The 14,933-nt window shown below is 48.9% G+C and overlaps 1 protein-coding gene across 3 annotated transcripts in view; it reads right to left on the bottom strand.

Annotated features, from left to right (window-relative positions):
- The window catches only part of msrb3 (methionine sulfoxide reductase B3), a 103,712-nt gene that overhangs the window by 55,059 nt on the left and 33,720 nt on the right, over positions 1–14,933 (bottom strand). The window lies entirely within an intron of this gene.

Raw genomic sequence — 14,933 nt, 5'->3', positions numbered from 1 at the left:
CCGTAGCTGATCCCATCCACAGCAGTGGTTAGGAGAAACTGCAGTTTTCTATGATGCCTCAGGGCGGGGAGAGAAAAATAAGCCAGTTGCACCCCCCCCCCCCCCCCCCCCCCCCCTCACACACACACTGGAGAGATGCTTGTGTGGATGTCAGATGAGGATCATGAGTGAACTCAGTTGCGATGCCATCAACAGTCAAATAGCTCATTGTTTGTCGCCATTCATGAAGAATGCCATCACAAGCCCATGGAACTATATCCCAGCAACAGTCAACATATCAACATCTAGGGGCGGCATGCAGCACAGTGGTTAGCAGTAGCACTGGGACTGTGGCGCTGAGGTCCCGGGTTCGAATCCTGACCCTGGGTCACTGTCTGTGTGGAGTTTGCACATCCTCCCCGTGTCTGCATGGGTTTCACCTCCACAACCCAAAGATGTGCAGTTTAGGTGGATTGGCCACGCTAAATTGCCCCTTAATTGGAGAAAAAGATAATTGGGTATTTTAAATTTATAAAGAAAAAACATATCAACATCCAGACGGAATGAAATGGGGGAAAAAAATGATTTCAAAAAGAGTGATCAGTTTTGATGGCGTGAATGTCCTATATTACAGCCTCAAAATTTTGTCAGAGGTTTAAATGCATGACTGGCCTGTTGGAAAATTAAACAATTCACGAATGTTCAATGCAAGTATTTTCCTTATTTTCTCAATTTTATTTAAATTTGCGAGAGACTTAGCTTTTAACTTTAAGCTATAATCTGTTGTTCGCTGCTGCTAATGATCTAATCATTTTAATCCATTTTTGTGGTTGGTGCATTTAGTGAATCACAGGTTAAATTGTTCACAAGTTGGGCCACTCTGGAAGCCTGCTAATTAGCTAAGTATGTAAGAATTTTCTGGGTCTTAAAACTCAAGTCGTCCAAAGCCAGATGTAATTCTTTCTCACTATTTTGCTGCATAGCTATCTGACCAGGCAATTTATACATTTTAAAAGGAAAAAATTTCTGTCCTTGTGGGAACATCATGTTTCAGATATAAGTTAATACTAGCTGTAAATTCAGGAGCCTTTGAAGCTCTCCATTCAGCTGTGGGAAAACCTTGGTTCGGTAATTATACTCAAGATACTGCTGATGTGCTGTCAAGCAGAATTAACCCTCAGACTAGACCTATCCATGCAAGCTGTTACAAGACAGCATTGTCTATATGGGACTCTCGAACCAATTAGTGAGCATGCTATGGTCAGATTTATATCACACATTAATGCTCAGTGGTATATCTGTCCACAACTGCCTCGGCAAGATACAAGAGTACCTCAGCAGGATTCCAGTTAGAGGATGTTTCATGCTTAAAGACCTTTCAATACAATGTATTAAACTATCCGAGAATGGGGCATTAACCTTTCTTTCCCCCCATCCCCCCTACCAATCCCAGCTCAGCAACAGCAAAAACTGGAGTGCACTTGAAGGTTATAATAGTATTTCGAGTAAATATTGAGCCATAACTAAGTTTTTCTCAAATGGAGCAAAAAGAATAACAAGATTAATTTCCCAAAGTCTGACTTTAACCACACTTTTATTGCATCTCCACTTACGATGCAATAAAGTTGCCTGTTTCCTCAAGTGCTGTTTTCTTAAGGGACTTGGATTAAATGCCTCACAGTCGCGGGGCTCCTCCAGAAGCCAAACAACTGCTTAACTGCAGCTCAAGCAAGCCATTCTCGGTGGAATATTTTACCAAGTTGGAAGACGACGCCAACAAAATGCTGAAATAAAGTCAAGTTCTCAGAAGGGATCTCAGATGTCGCACGGGTGTTCTGAATCTGATTTAAAATTTTTTTTTAGCTAAATCGTGAATCAGAGGCGTAAACAATGTATGTGCTGTCTGGGAGGCAAAACAACTTGGAAATGACACCAGAATTTTCATCCCTTAATGTTAAGGTGTGTCATAAGGTAAGTATTTCCCCCTCCTCTCACCCCAACGTGGCAATAGTTATGTACTTCCCAGTCTCCAGAATTTATTTCCCGGGTCGGGGGAGTCATGTGATGTTGTGTTTCCGTGAGCTCCGGCTCCGCTCACCCTCTATTTAATCCGTCATTTTATCCTGGTGCACATTTCATGTTCGCCTCTTTTTGGATTACATTGGCGTGTGCTGTGGCTCTGGTAATTTCTTCACGGCAGTCAGAGAGGGCCGGGGTGGGGTCCAGCTTGAAGTGGCGCAGTTGCTGCCCTCGCATGGTGCTGCTGTGCATATCTGGATGATGGCCGCCATCAAAGTTCTTGGCTTGGCTGAGGTTTTCGGCCCTGTGGGTCAGGCCATTAAAGCTCACTTTGAAGAATTGCGGGGTACTTACATGAAGAGGGATAGAGGCGCAAGAGGAGGTTCTTGCATTTTGAAAGAGCACTTTCCCTGGTGAGATATGTGTTGTCGAAGTCCTGTTGCCTGGTGTCCGTCCACGGAGAGGTGAGCCGGGTGGGGTGTGTCCCTGAGCCCGGTCCCTGGCGAGAGGGGAGAAACAAGTTCCTGATTGTGTTCGAAGATTGGCTGCCATGCTTTGGTAATCCTGATTTGTGGTTGGGTGCATCAGATTCAATGGAGCACAATGTATCCCGTCTTCGAGGACCGGTGTTCGGTCTGGCTCACCCATCGCTGGTTCCTTGTCCAGTTCTCGGTGCTTGAAATAATAATCTTTATTGTCACAAGTAGGCTTACATTTTCACTGCAATGAAGTTACTGTGAAAAACCCCTAGTCACCTGTTCGGGTACATGGAGGGAGAATTCAGAATGTTGAAATGACCCAACAGCACGTCTTTCGGGATTTGTGGAAGGAAATCGGAGCACCCGGAGGAAACCCACGCAGACACAGGGAGAACGTGCAGATTCCGCACAGACAGGGAATCAAACCTGGGACCCTGGTGCTGTGGAGCCACAGTGATAACCACTGTGCTACCATGCCTTCCCCAAGATGGGGGCGTGATGGGTTGGGAATCGCCGAGCACTCCAGGTCATTCATCCTGGCCAGGGCCTAGTTATGGACCTCTTGGGTCTCGGAGAGAGGGCATAGTGGGAGTGATGGTGTCTCAGGATTCGATCAATGGAATCCTTGGAAGATCCTGAAGAGTGCTTGTTGATCCTGCCGTTTTCCTTGTTGTGCAACATGGAAGATGTCTTTATTCTGCAAATTTCCCTGCAGGTTTGCATGGTGGCACAGTGGTTAGCACTGCTGCCTGACAGCACCAAGGACCTGGGTTCAATTCCAGCCTTGGGTGGCTGTGTTGAGTTGCACTTCCTCCCTACGTCTCCGTGGGTTTCCTCCGGCTGCTCCGGTTCCCTCCCACAGTCCAAGATGTGCAGGTTAGGTGGATTGGCCATACTAAATTGCTCCTTAGTGTCAAACGGTTAGGTAGGTTATGGGGTTACAGGGATAGGGTGGGGGGGTGGGTCTAGGTAGGGTGCTCTTTCAGAGGGCCGTGCAGACTCAATGGGTCGAATGGCCTCCTGCACTGTAGGGATTCTATGATTATGTAATCCTGGACGTTGCTCTCTGTTGACCATGTTGCTGACTATTTGTTGGTGTCTTTTCTCCTGCAGAGAATAACAAAATGTGAGCGTGATGACCTGTGCTGTTGATTATCCTGATCTAGTTGTATCGTATTGAGTTATTTATGAGGAATGTGATTTGTGCTCAGTTTTACTCCTTTTGGTTTTGGGGAGGATGAGTGGGGCTGGAGCGAGGGTAGGGATGGGCAGGTGGTTGGGTCAGTTCAGTCCACATTTAGATTGAGGATAGGCTAATTGTTTTGGGTTTCATTTTGGCATTCATTATTTATTTTGCTTCTTTCTAAGTTATTAAATTTGGCTTAATCCTGCGACAGCCTGGGCAGTTTTTTTTTTAAGCTGGGGCAGATTCTCTTCCTTTCTCTCCACTTGGCTCTCTTTTCACTGGTGGGTTCGGAATGCAGGAGGGGCATTTGGCTCCCATTCCCTTATTGGCTGCGAGGCTCTATTGGTTTCAGCGTGATCTGAACATGTCTCTTCCTCGACCAACGCCGGCCGAACTTAACGACTCACATCGCCGAACTTCGTGACCCACACCGCTGAACTTCGTGACCCACACCGTCGAACTTTCTGACCCACACCGTCGAACTTTCTGACCCACACCGCCGAACTTTCTGACCCACACCGTCGAACTTTCTGACCCACACCGTCGAACTTTCTGACCCACACCGCCGAACTTTCTGACCCACACCGTCGAACTTTGTGACTCACACCGCCGAACTTTGTGACCCACACCGCCGAACCTTGTGACCCACGCTGGAGAAACGTCGCAACCCACACCGCTGAACTTCCCGACCCATGCCATATGCGTTTTCCTTTAATGCGACAGGTGAGCCTGCTTGGTCCTCACAATCTCACTTGCTTTGACATTCAATGTCACATTTCTGCTAAGTTCTTCAGATGATGATTTAAGTTCTCACTGCATTCTTGGAAAGAAATCAGGAGGTTTGTCCTCAACCTCGCCTTGCTTAGTCTTCAAATGCCTTTTAAGTTTTGAGGGTTTTAAACTTTCATTTGCCAGTACTTCCCTGCATATAACACACATGGGGTGGGATTCTCCGAACCCACGCCGGGTTGGTGAATCGGCGGGGTGAGGGGCTCGAATCCAGCCACGCCGCTCCGAGCCACTGATTCTCTGGCGACCGGAGAATCGGCGCCAATCTTGCCGGCGCGGCCGCCACTGAAAGTGGGTTCCCCCGGCGATTATCCGCGCTCAACGGGCCAAGTGGCTGCCGAGTTCCGGCGAATCCAGCCGGCGTCGTTCGCGTGTGGTCCTACCCGGCAGGACCTCAGCGTTCTGGCTGCGGGGGCCGTCCTGGTGGGGGGAGAGATCCGACTCCGAGGGGGGGGGCCTCCACGGTGGCCAGGCCCACGATCGGAGGCTACCGATCGGCGGGTGGGCTCATTCCGGGGGGGTCCTATGTTCCTCCACACCGGGCCCCTGTAGGGCTCCGCCATGTTGCATGGGGGCCAGCACGGAGGCGGCCGTGGCGCACATGCGCGGACCTATGCCGGCCATGGCGCGCATGCGCAGACCCGCGGTCGTAAGTGCTGAGGCCCGTATCGGCAGCTGGAGCTGCGCGAGGCGCTCCAGCCGCGTGCTGGCCCCTTGTGAGTTGGGGGATCGCTGCTCCTAGAGGCCAGATGACGCAGTCGTAAAACGCTCCAGCCTTTACGACGGCATCAACACTCCGCTAAAACGGAGAATCCCTCCCATGGGCTTTGCATCCCGACTTGCATTGGCATAATTAACAAAACCATACCCCAATAAATCATCTTTACACTGCTTTGTTCCCGATTTCAGTATTTTCTTTGTTTAAAATGATCCATCTTTAGTTCTTCACAGTCCTGTTGCCTTGCTTTCTTGCAGCTAGAAAATGGAGGAATCTCTCCTCCATGATTTCACACCAAAAGCATTTGTCATTCAGTTGGGTGGAACTGCCCTCAACTGGTTCCATTCTTGTAGCCAGAGAATCACTTGCAATGGCCTCTCTTCTTGCTCTGGCACAGTTAACTCTGATGTTCCCCAAAGTTCTACCTTTGGCCTCCTGCAACCATTTAGGTGCTGGCCCTTGGTGCAGAGTTAATTTTCGCATATATGCTGATGACATCCAAAATCTAGCTGAACAACACCTCTCCTAACAACTCCACTGTTGCTAAATTATCAGACTGCTTATCTGACATCCAGTATTGGAAGTTTCCCCCAATTCAATATTGGGAAAACTGAAGGCATTGTCTTCAGTCTCTACACAAAACTTTGTTCCCTCGTTACTGACTCCATTTCTCTCCTTGGCCACAGTCTGGGATTAAGCCAGTCCGTTCACAACTTTGTGTCACATTTGACCCTCAGGTGAGTTTCTGATTCATAGTCATCCCATCACAATGACCACCTATTTGCACCTCTGACTTCACCTCTTTCTCAGCTCAGAAGAGGCTGAAACTCTTATTCACGTCTAGACTTGAATTCCAATGCATTGCTGGCTGGTCTCCCTGCACTCGACTCTCATTAAACTTGAGGTCATCCAAAACTCAGCTCGTGTCTTAACTCACAGCAAGTCTGGTTCCCCATCGCCCCTCAGCTTGCTGACCTTCGTTGGATCCCAATATTTTGAGTTTAAAATTCTCATCTTTGTTTTTATATCCCTCCATGGCCTTTCCATCCCTATCTCTATTCCCCTACAACACAACCCTCCGAGATACCTGCGCTCCTCCAATTCTGTGTTTTTGTGCATTCCCAATTATAATTTCCCACTGATGACCATGTTTTCATTTGCAGAGTTTCCTTCCTCTGGAATTCCCTCCCTAGATCTCTCCACCTGCTTTAACACACTCATTATTATTTCTTTGATCCGCCCTACTATCCCCTTATGTGGGTCAATGGTATATTTTGTTTTGTCATACTCCAGAGAAGCGCCTTGGCACTCTGTATTTTTTTCATAGAATTTACAGTGCAGCCATTCGGCCCATCGAGTGTGCACCGGCTCTTGGAAAGAGCAACCCACCCAAGGTCCACACCTCCACCCTATCCCCATAACCCAGCAACCCCACTCAACACTATGGCCAATTTTGGACACTAAGGGCAATTTAGCATGGCCAATCCACCTAACCTGCACATCTTTGGACTGTGGGAGGAAACCCACGCACACACGGGGAGGATGTGCAAACTCCGCACAGACAGTGACCCAAGCCGGAAGCGAACCTGGGACCCTGGAGCTGTGAAGCAATTGTGCTATCCACAATGCTACCATGCTGCCCCTGTAAATAAGTTTTAGTTGAAAGCAAAAGTGATCCCAGAATAGATCCGGAGGCACATCACTATCTGAAATCTGATCAAGCTGAAAAGCATTCACTTATCCCAATTCTCTGCTTCCGGCTCTCTGACATTCCTCTATACATGCATTGCCTCATCTTCCTTGAGGTACGGTGCCCCAAGAGGACATTGGCAACCATGGATCGGTCCATGATTACACTTGACAAAGTACTGCAGTGGTCTGCCATTGCCTTAGTACGGCTAACCAGGAAACTCTCCCGCTTTTACCGCCTGGTATCTGACACATTGGAAGGACTCACAGGCTGATAATCAACCTGTTTGGTCACATTAAGAGTGCACCTTCCAGAGACTTCCGGTTGCGGCTGTGCAGAGCTAAGCCGCACGATTCGGCAGCTCCCGCTATTACGGACTTTCGGGCTCGCTAGAGGAGCCCCAACGGAATTTTTTCGAAGACAACCCGTGGGGAAGGGAAGAGAGAGGTCCCCCTCCAACTTTATGGACTGGACCAGAAGTGCAACGGACAAAAAAGCGGCATTGGAGCAGCGGGAGAAGCGGCGGCCGGGGACAAAGCGGAGTGCGGGCCGGAGCGGCAGGAGTTCATCGAGCGCTGCTTCGAGGAGCTGCGCAAGGAGATGCTGGCACCTATGCTGGCGGTAATTGAAGGACTAGGGATGACCCAGAAGGCCCACGAGGTAAAGATCCAGGAGGTACAGAAAAGAGTCAGTGAGAATGAGGACGGGCTCTTGGGCCTGGCGGTGAGAGTGGAGCGGTACGAGGCGCTACACAAGAGGTGGGCAGGAAGACTCGAAGACCTGGAGAACAGGTCGAGGAGAAAGAATCTGCGGATCATGGGTCTCCCTGAAGGAGTGGAGGGGGCCAATGCCGGGGCATACGCGCGCACGATGCTCGGGGCGATAATGGGCGCTGAGGCCCCTTCGAGGTCGCTGGAGCTGGACGGGACACACCGAGTGCTGGCGAGGAAGCCCAAGGGAAATGACCACCAAGGGCGATGGTGGTGAGATTTCACCGGTTCACGGACAGAGAGAGGGTCCTGAAATGGGCCAAGAAGGAGCGGAGCAGTAAGTGGGACAATGCAGAGATCCGAATATACCCGGACTGGAGCACGGAGGTTGCAAAGCGGAGAGCGGGTTTCAACCGGGCCAAAGCGGTGTTGCACCGGAAAGGAGTGAAATTCGGAATGCTGCAGCCAGCGCGACTGTGGGTCACATACAAGGACCAACACTATTATTTTGAAATGCCTGAAGAGGCGTGGACCTTCATACAAACCGGAAAGTTGGACTCTAACTGAGGGTTTGTGAGGGTGGGGGGGATGTTTGAGGTTTGATGTGTGATGGTTGTTGTATATAGGGGGTCAATCACGCGCAGGAAATGTTACATGGGCTGGGGGAGAGAGACAAGGCCGTGACAGGAGCTGCGCCAGAGGGGGCGGGGCGGGCTTTGGAAAGCGCGGGGGTTTTCCCGCGCGTGGGAAGAAAGGCGGGAAGGGGAACGAAGGAACGCATATTGATTGGGAGACTCCCACACAGGGAGGTCAATGGGACGGCAGGGGAAGCCGGGGTCACCAGGTGTCAGCTGACTTACGGGAGTGACATGGGGGGAGCAAAAAAGCTAGACAGGGGTCTAGCGGGGGGAGGGGAGGGGGGAATGGGGGGGGGGAAGGGTTGCTGCTGCACTGGCCGAAAGGGAATGGGACACAGAAGAGGTGGTCGGGACGGGGGTCCCCCAGCTGGGGGACTGGAGGGTGAGGGAGGAGCGCACATGTTGGGGCGCATTCCGGACCTGGAGATAGGAAGCCTGATAATGGGAGGGGACTTCAATACAGTGTTGGATCCAGCACTGGACAGCTGCGGATCAAGGACTGGAAAGTGTCCGGCGGCGGCCAAGGTGCTTAGAGGGTTTATGGATCAGATGGGGGAGTGGACCCATGGCGGTTTGCAAGGCCGCAGGCCAGGGAATTTTATTATTTCTCCCATGTGCACAAAGCCTACTCCCGGATAGATTTTTTTGTTCTGGGCAGGGCGCTCATCCCGAGGGTGGCGGGGACGGAGTATTCGGCCATAGCCGTTTCGGACCACGCCCTGCACTGGGTGGAACTGGAGCTGGGAGAGAAGAGGGACCAATGCCCGCTGTGGCGGCTGGATGTGGGACTGCTGGCAGATGAGGTGGTGTGTGGGAAGGTGAGGGGGTGTATCGAAAGGTACTTGGAAGCCAACGACAACGGGGAGGTGAGGGTGGGGGTGGTATGGGAGGCGTGGAAGGCGGTGATCAGTGGAGAGCTAATCTCCATCAGGGCTCATAGGGAGAAGACAGAGGGCATGGAAAGGGAGAGGTTCGTGGGGGAGATTTTGAGAGTGGACAGGAGATACACAGAGGCCCGGAAGAAAGATTACTTGGGGAAAGACGACGGCTCCAGACGGAGTTTGACCTGTTGACCACAGGGAAGGCGGAGGCACAGTGGAGGAAAGCGCATGGGGCGACCTACGAGTATGGGGAAAAGGCTAGTCGGATGCTGGCACACCAGCTCCATAAGAGGATGGCAGCGAGGGAAATAGGGGGAGTCAAAGATGGAAGGGGAGCCACGGTTCGGAGTGCAACGAAAATAAAGAGGTATTTAAGGCCTTTTATGAAGAGCTGTACAGATCCCAGCCCCCAGCGGGGGAAGAGGGGATGAGACGATTCCTAGACCAACTGAGATTCCCGAGGGTGGAGGAGCAAGAGGTGGCTGGCTTGGGGGCACCGATTGGGTTGGAGGAGCTGAGCAAGGGTTTGGGGAGCATGCAGGCGGGGAAGGCCCGGGACCGGACGGGTTCCCTGTGGAGTTCTACAGGAAGTACGTAGACCTGTTGGCCCCGCTACTAGTGAGGACCTTTAATGAGGCAAGAGAGGAGGGGACCCTGCCCCCGACAATGTCGGAAGCGACAATTTCTTTGATCCTAAAGCGGGACAAGGACCCACTGCAATGTGGATCGTACAGGCCGATCTCGCTCCTCAATGTGGATGCTAAGTTGCTGGCAAAAGTGCTGGCCACGAGGATCGAGGACTGTGTCCCGGGGGTGATCCACGAGGACCAGACGGGATTCGTAAAGGGCAGGCAATTAAACACTAATGTGCGGCGCCTCTTAAACGTGATAATGATGCCATCGGAGGAGGGAGAAGCGGAGATAGTGGCAGCTATTGACGCGGAGAAGGCCTTTGACCGAGTAGAGTGGGAGTACCTCTGGGAGGTGCTGCGTAGGTTTGGGTTCGGGGGAGGGTTTATCAGTTGGGTTAAGCTCCTTCACAGAGCCCCGGTGGCGAGTGTAGTGACGAACCAGCGGAGGTTGGAGTACTTTCGGCTGTGCCGAAGAACGAGGCAGGGGTGCCCCCTGTCCCCCCTGTTGTTTGCATTGGCGATCGAATCCTTGGCCATGTCATTGAGGGAGTCTAATAAATGGAGGGGGGTGGTCCGAGGGGGAGAAGAGCATCGGGTGTCGCTATATGCGGATGACCTGTTGCTGTACGTGGCGGATCCAATGGAGGGGATGGTGGATGTCATGCAGACTCTAAGGGAGTTTGGGGAGTTTTTGGGCTATAAGCTCAATGTAGGGAAGAGTAAGCTCTTTGTATTACAGGCAGGGGACCAAAAAAGAGGGATAGGGGACCTACCGCTGAGGAGGGCGGAGGGGAGCTTTTGGTATCTGGGGATCCAGATAGCCAGGAGTTGGGGGGCCCTACATAAACTGAAACTGACGAGGTTGGTGGAGCAAATGGAGGACGACTTCAAAAGATGGGACATGTTACCACTCTCGCTGGCGGGTAGAGTGCAGTCGGTCAAAGTGGTGGTCCTTCCGAGGTTTCTGTTTGTGTTTCAGTGCCTTCCCATCATGACCACCAAGGCCTTTTTTAAGAGAGTTGGTAGGAGTATAATGGGGTTTGTGTGGGCGAATAGGACCCCGAGGGTAAGGAGAGGGTTCCTGGAACGAAGTAGGGGTCGAGGAGGGTTGGCGCTGCCAAACCTAGGGAGCTACTACTGGGCAGAAAATGTGGCGATGATCCGCAAATGGGTGATGGAGGGAGAGGGGGCGGCCTGGGAGGGTGGATGAGCAAGAGATAACATGAAGGGTTGGGGAAACTGGCACGTGCGGGAGAGAGCCAGTGTACAAAGCTAGGTAAACATATCATTTTGCCATGTATATATCTTGCTCTGTGCGATTTCTTGTTATTTTGTTACGGGGGGGGGGGGTTATTGTTTGTAAGGGAGAAAAATTGTGCTAAAAAACTTTAATAAATATATATTTTTTAAAAAAGAGTGCACCTTCCATGGCCATCAAGTCCTGACGTGGGACTCGAATCCAGAGCTTCTAGCCCAGAATACAGTTTTCTTTTGAATATGCAACTCCAGGAGTGAGTGGATTTGCCTCGGTCTCCCTAGTCTCTCATTGATTGTCCTTGGTTAAGAAGAAACCCAAGGTAAAACATTTACCAAGTATCGCTCATCCCCTCGCTCTCAAATCCAAAATAGCTACCTTCTTCTAAACGCGGGGCCTACAGATGTCCTGGAGTCCCACTGCTACCTGAGACAGATTTGCAACAAAGACAAATATGCTGAATCAATTATGGCAAAAGGTTCCTGATGTCTTTATCCATGTAGAGTTGAATGGGTTGGCAATGGAATGTAAATAATCATAGATAGTTACCGGCTTTAAAAGCAATCTGCAAACACGTGCACTGCACACATACCATTGAACAGATATTTGATTTGTTCCCAGCCAAATAAATTTGAACGTATACATTTTACATCGTAAAAAAAATGAATAATATTGGGATTAGTTATCCGAAAATCATGATGTAAGAGGTGGAGAAGATGGAATATTCCAGTCTGAAGCCGATTGGAATCTCCAGTTTGTCAATCAACATTTGCAACACATAAAACAGCAACTATAATTGGTCGAATGGTTAGGAGAATATCTTTGGAAGTTTATTGCATCCAAATTAATTTGAGTTAAATTGCTTTCCTTATTGCAGCGTTAATAGCCTATAAGCAGGGCAATATTTAAAACATTTTCATGATGTATGTACCTTTCGGGATTTTGATTGTGGGGGCAACCAACCCTGATTCATGGCTGCAATGATGGCTTGGAATAATACAGACTAAAAGAATTGAATTGAAGGAGAACATGTCTCCTTTTTTATGGCACTAGCTGCTGCAAAGCTGGTAAGTTTAAAGGTCCCCCTGAAAATAACAGGCCAGGGAGAAGTGGGGCGGGGGTTGAGATCTAATTGGGTTGTGGGTGTCAGGTCAAACATGGGGGTTTGGGGAGAGTTCTGTGTGGGGATCGATCCCTACAGTGCAGAAGGAGGTCACTCGGCCCATCGAGTCTGCACCGACCCTCTGAAAGGGCACCCTACCTAGGCCCTCACCCTGTAACCTGCAACCTCACCTAACATGCCCCTCCCTGGAAATTAAACTCGATTATTCTCGCTGGCTGGTTCAGACAAAGATGAGGAGAAATTTCTTCCCTGTAAATTTTTGGAATTCTATACCCTACATGCTCAGTCATTGAATATGTTCAAGGATGAGATCAGTAAGATTTTTGGGTACTCTATAGGGAGTAGGGATAGGGCAGAGTGTGGAATTGGGATAAAGGATTAGCTATGGTCTCAATGAATGTCTGATCCTGCTCCTATTTCTTATGTCATGAGGCTAGGGTCCACTGTGCAGGAGATCATCCAAGGTTGAACAGTAAAGGATGAAGTGGAACAAGAGGCAGTGAATCACAGTGGTTAGCACTGTTGTTCACAGCTCCAGGGTCCCAGGTTCGATTCCCAGCTTGGGTCACTGTTTGTGCGGAGTCTGCACATTCTTCCCGTGTCTGCGTGGGTTTCATCCGGCTGCCCCGGTTTCCTCCCACAAGTTCTGAAAGACGTGCTTGTTAGGTGAATTGACATTCTGAATTCTCCCTCCATATACCTGAACAGGTTCCGGAGTGTGCCGACTAGGACTTTTCACAGTAACTTCATTGCAGTGTTAACATAAGCCTACTTGTGACACTAATAAAGATTATTTTTATTATTAGGGGGAAATTTAACGTGGATAATCCACCTAATCTGGACGTTTGGATTCAGGGAGGAAACCGGAGTACCCGGAGAAAACCCACAGAGTCACGGAGAAAAAGTACAAACACCGCACAGATAGGTCGGAATTGAACCTGGGTCCCTGTAGTTTGAGGAAGCAGTGCTAACCACTGTGCCGCCAATTTAGCGCTTTTATTTTTTCAAACTCTTTCAGAGTAACCATTAGTGTATCACTGGCAGAACCATGCAAAGTTACTGATTTCAATCATTTTGTCGGATGGTTTCCAGCGCAATTGTCCAAGGGAAAGTTAGCGCTTCTGGACAATTGCAATACAAATGCTCACCTGGGAACTTCCCGGAGGGATTCCCCAGCACATCTTTAGCGTACCTCCTAATTCTGACACGGGGGAGCCAGGAAGTTACAGGCCTGAAGCTTTCAAATCACCAGGACCTTATAAATGAATCGGTTTAGTTTAGTCTTGGGTGGTAATGTTGTTAATTTACAGTAGTGACCGCCATAGTGCACGCTCATGTCTATTGCTTGGTGCAAGATAAATAAATATTCATACAGAAGGACGATGAAACAATAATTGCAACTTTCCTAAGTTTTGGTCAACAGCCAGTTATCTGAAAACAGAGCTTCTGGTGACGGCCATGGAGTGAATGGTCGCGCGCAAGGTGGCTCCCGTATGAAAACTGCGAAAACAACCTTTTAACCTCATCAAACGGCCACCAAAATTATCCAAACCATCCCCCAATTATCTGAAAACAATGCACTTAGTACATATCAGCTAAATTATATCATGCATCATTTCCAGTTTTGTGCATTACATCTGAGGTAAATAAAAAAAAATGTAAATGTTAAACTTGAGCTTATCCAAAATTCGGCTGCTCGTATCCAAATTCATACCAAGTCCTGCTCACCCATTGTCTCTGCACTCGCTGACCTATGCTGGCTCCTGGCCAAACAACATCTCAACTTCAAAATCCTCATTCTCAAACTCCTTCATGGCCTCAGTCGCCTCTCTCTGTAATCTATTTCATTCCTACAACCCTCTGAGAAAACTTTGCACCTCCATCCCTGGCCTCTCGTGCAGCGGTGCTTTCAACTTGGTCCTAAACTCTGGAATTGTCTTCCTAAACACCCCACCTCTTTCTCCTCCTTCGAGAGGCATCTTCAGACCTGCTCCGTCGACCAAGCTTATGGTCATTTGTCTTTATATTTCCTGACAAGGCTCGGTGTCAAATCTGGTTTCGAAACAGTCGTATGAAAGACCGTGGGACGATTTTAGAAAGGTTCTACATAAATAGAACTGTTGAGGATCAGATTTTGAATGTTCTTTCAAATGTTTTAAAAACGCAACTCGCTGAAATATTAATGAGATCTAATCCAGTATCACTTTCGCATAAGTCTCAGTCTCTACAACTTAACAAAAAAAGCGTAGGATATTTCATTAGGCTCGTCAGCCATTGCCTTGATTCATGTGCAATAGGTCAACCTGTACAGTGTTCTATGTGGTCTGAGGGTGCAAGAAACCTTGCAGAGGTAATCAGTAGCTCACACCCTCAGGGACTGGTTCTCGAATGACAATAAAAAAGATCTTGTCCCCTAAATGTAACAAATGAATATAAAATTAAGCAAAGCATCGCCAAAACAATATCATATCCATTTAGTCAGACATATTCAACCCAGAACTAAATAAAAAATGCAGCCAATATATTATTTCATTAATAGATTTGGTCAGCAGAATTGCTGACCACTTGTAAAGAAAATACACTTAAGGGCAGCTAAATGCTAACAATAGTCAAGAGGGAATCATACCATAAATGAAAAGGCTCTAAAGTCGATTAAATCCAGATGACCTTCAATATTAACCAAGTTGCTGCAGAACCCTGAATGTTTAAAGGTAAGTGGTAATCTGGACAGTTTTATTATCAATCCACTACATTCCTTTTCAACTGCTCAATACATTTGATGAGTAGAAGGAGCTTTATTATGCTAAACACTGCATCCTGCCACCTGTTTTTGT

The sequence above is a fragment of the Scyliorhinus torazame genome, chromosome 19, assembly GCF_047496885.1.
Source record: "Scyliorhinus torazame isolate Kashiwa2021f chromosome 19, sScyTor2.1, whole genome shotgun sequence".
NCBI classification, from domain to species: domain Eukaryota; kingdom Metazoa; phylum Chordata; class Chondrichthyes; order Carcharhiniformes; family Scyliorhinidae; genus Scyliorhinus; species Scyliorhinus torazame.
The sequence above is the reverse complement of the archived record's forward strand: the minus strand, read 5'-3'. Positions and strand labels throughout refer to the sequence as shown.